Source organism: Nanorana parkeri, unplaced genomic scaffold (genome assembly GCF_000935625.1).
Source record: "Nanorana parkeri isolate BGI_ZX_2015 unplaced genomic scaffold, ASM93562v1 scaffold29, whole genome shotgun sequence".
NCBI lineage: Eukaryota > Metazoa > Chordata > Amphibia > Anura > Dicroglossidae > Nanorana > Nanorana parkeri.
The window spans coordinates 3,169,334-3,173,450 of NW_017306297.1; the positions used below are offsets into that span (position 1 = coordinate 3,169,334).

At 41.5% G+C, this 4,117-nt stretch overlaps 1 protein-coding gene across 1 annotated transcript in view; it reads left to right on the forward strand.

Annotated features, from left to right (window-relative positions):
• LOC108795792 (T-kininogen 2-like) overlaps positions 1-4,117 on the forward strand; it is a 32,369-nt gene that overhangs the window by 469 nt on the left and 27,783 nt on the right. The window lies entirely within an intron of this gene.

Below are 4,117 nucleotides of genomic sequence, written 5' to 3' on the forward strand. Positions count from 1 at the left end.
ATTCCAGCACAAGGGGCGAAGGGGGTTCTTCACAGTAAGATCAGTTAGGGTCTGGAACTCACTGCCACAGGCGGTGATTTCAGCAAATAATGTGGAATTGTTCAAGAAACTTTTGGACGATTTCTTAAGGGACCGTAATATACAGGGGTACAGGTACTCCTAGAATGAGATCCTAATAGGTTGGACTTGATGGACTAATGTCTTTATTCAACCTCAAATACTATGTAACTATGTAAAGAGGAGAGCATAGAGAGGGAAGATGGAGAATAGAATCATTGGAGGAAGGGGGAAAGGGCAGGGTAGAGAAAGTTTCCTAGGGTAAGAGGCAATATCTAACTCTAAATATCCAAAGCCTTTCAAGACACTTAAAGGTCTGTTAATTAAAATTACTCTGTAAAGAGTAGGTGACCCAGGGTTCCCAAATGTTTTAAATCTAGGCATGTCTAATAGTTTCTAAAAGTTGAAAAGTTCTCATGAGAAATTGTCCAGAAAGTCTAGATTTAACTTCAACTAGAGTGAGTGAATTAGAGAGTCACGTTTTTGCAATAGTTTGATTTGTGGCTGTCATAAAAATAAATAAGTATTTTGTAAGGCCGTCCAGGTAACAAATTAAGCAGTGCCTCACTGGGATTCCTAGCTATACAAATTTGTAACTGAGCATGAAACATTGCGTAAACCTTTTTCCATAAATCTTGGGCAACTAGCTACAACCACCTTGTGTATAGAAAAAGTGCCCAGCTCTGAGCAGCCCCTAAAGCAATTTGAGTTTCCCACTATCATCAATCTAGTGACCACATAGCAACAAAGTAGCACCTTATGACTGGTTTCCTGTGCATTCATATTCTGGAAAGGTGATTTAATGATATTCCATATCTGAAATCACATATCAGGTTCCAAGGTAACACCAAGTTCAGTAGCCTATTTCATTATGTAGCTATGAGCTGGCATGAAGGATGCATGCAAAAGTACATTAAATAACTAAAAGATTGCACGCGTAGAGTCGAGATCTTTAGTGCACAGCTGTTTAAACGAGGAGAAAGTCATTCCAGTAGTGGGAGTTTCGACTGCAGGGGAAACAAAATGTTTAATTTGAAGATATGTGAAGATTTCGGAAATCAGGTGATTTATATTTCCACTTCAGTACAGGAAAGGCTGCCACTCCATCTTTTGTAAGAATTTATGGAGACGAATAATGTCAGCAGCAATCCAATGTCAGAATGCACTAGGTGATTCAAGGCCTGGGGGTAATGTAGGATTCTTAAGAAAGGAGTGCAGTGGCAAATGAGTAAATAGTGGGCCCCCAGAGTATTTTGTTGCATTCCACACCGTAAGAGAGTGACACACAACCGGAATTGGTAACATCGATCTATCCTTTGGGAGTAGCCAAAGCAAATTGTTCACATTGAGGGAGTCACAATCCATTGCTTTCAGGGCTACCCAAATTGGGGTAGATGAATCCTTGGTGAGGGTAACCAAGTGTGCTGTCTGGTAGTTTTTCCACCCATGGCCTTGAGCACTCTGAGAGCCGCATGTCCCAAAGTATCCAAGGGTGTCTGAGTAGGAATAGTGGCAGCCAGGCAGCGGTGGGTTAATAAAGCATGTGCAAAATCACTGGCACCGCGTAAGTGGTACACATGCAGAGCATGCAGTCTGGCACAATAGCTATAGGATCGCAGTCCATCACCTCTAGGGAGATCCACAGAGGTGTCTCCCAAGTTGCGTGGTATTTAGCGATAGTTAAGATTTAGCTGCAATTTGTGCAGCTTGAAAATATTTTTGGAGGTTCGGGACTCCCAATCCTCCTGCAGATCTGGATTGATACATGACCGTCCTGGGAAGACGTGATTTTTTATTGAACCATATAAATTTGATTATTTTGTGTTGGAGCCCCCTCATTTGCAAAGACTTTAAATATACTGTATCATCATCTACAGCAGGGCTCAAAATTTCAGGTCTTGAGCTACTAGCCAGGCCTTAAAAGTTACTTGCCACTAGGTGCCCTGTCTGAACCCACCCCATCTCATCCACCTTCCCTCCTTTAACATCGCCTCTCCCACCTTAAATTTCACCATTTAAAAAAAAACAGATAAAAATAAACCCAACAGACAAGTAAGCCCTCCTCACACTCAATATAGTGTGATTGATAAACCCTTTACTTAAGTACAGGGTCTGTAATGCTTTGGACTACAAATCCCAGAGACGTAAAGCTTATCCCAAGGACAAGGCCAAATGTCATAAGTTTAATTTCTATTTTATTGTCTGTTCTTGCTGTAAAGCTCAAGGAAACTGACCCAGTAGCATTAAAGTACTTTACTTGGCGAAAATGCTGCATATACAAACGTTGTTACAGGAAAAACAAACAAAAACAAAAACATAAATACAGGCTGCTACAAACAATCACATACACCCACTACACTATCCTTCTAGTACATGTAATGATTTCTAAGAGCGGAAACACTAAAATAGTATTTAGCTTCAAGGTGCAGATTCCGTAATGAACAGGACTTCTTGGCACTTAGGCGTTCGCAGGAAAATGGCTTCTCGTTGCAGTCTCTTGTGGCTAAGTCCTTTGTTTTAGACTCCGCCCTTGGTCAGAGTGATGTCCCTCTTGCCTCTTCTGACATACTCCCTGAAGTCCTTTTGTGAAGTCCTCCTGAACCTTTGGGCTGCTGGCTTTTATTCAGAGAAAATGGCATTCCCCCTTGTGGGTGTTGCCCCTCAAAACTTGTATAAAAGTGAAATACAATGTATTTCACTTCCCCACCTCTAGGTGGCAGCAAAGCATCAATAATTGCCATCAATAGTCAAGGTTGATTAAGTCTTGACCAATCTAGGTGTGATTGTTTACACAAGGCTTCCCCATAACACAATCCCATTGTGATACGAATAATGAGGAAACAATACAGGGCAGCCATACCATTGTCAAAAACCAGTTTGGTCTGTTTTGAAGGCACCTTCCATTGTGAGAAACCAGCTCTCTGTCAATAGCCAACCAGACGCTTTTGCAAACCCTGTGGGTGTCCGAAATACCCATTAGCAGTGCAACACAGGCTCCATCAACTCAGTTGTAATTCACTCCATAACATAACATACACACACAGCGCAACACACAACATATCACACAAACACAGGGCATTACACACACAGAGCAGAAGACACACAGCATAACAAACAAAAACAGCACAACACACAGGGAATAACACACACACACACAGCACAACACACGGCATATCACACACAGGGCATTATACACAAACAGAGCAGTAGACACACAGCATAACACACACAGCACAAACCACAGGGCATAATACACACTGCACAGCACACAGAGCATAACATACACAGCGCAACGCACAGGGCATAACACATACACACACAGCACAATGCACAGGGCATAATAGATACACACAGGACATAACACAAACACTAAGCACAACACACAGTGCACTGGGCATTATACAAACAGCACTACACAGCATTACACATTCACAGACTGCACAACGCACAGGGTACCCAGACCCATCTCCATGCCCCCCCATCTAATTACTTGCTGGCACTGCATAAGTAGCTCCCCTCTAGCACACGGTCAGTTAGCCCTCCCCTGGGTTTCTCATGTGTATTTCCCTGTTAAAGATGGCCTCATTGTGGCAGCCATCTTTAATAAGGTTTACAATGCGGCGGCCATCTTTAATAAGGTTCATAATGCGGCATCCATCTTTAAAATGGGCAAGGCACACGGAGGTGAGCTACGGCACACGGGAAGCCACCGCAAACTCATCCAGGAATCAGGCACTCAGTCTTTGACCATGAATTAATTTCCACTTGCCCCCAAGCAATTTTCACTTGCCAAGTGAAAGTGGAAAATTGGAGCCCTGATCTACAGTACATAATATCTAGAGGTGCACTGAAATGGAAATTTTAAAATCAAAACAAAACCGAAATTAAAGAAAATGTCAGGCCGAAACCGAAAATGTTTTTTATTTTTTCAATTTTTTTAAATATTTTATTTTTTTATAAACTTTTTAATTTTCTTATATTTATTTTTATTTCTTAATTCATTTTTTATTAAATATTTTTAACTTTACTTTTAGGGGCTTCGGGGAAATATTAGGGGTCT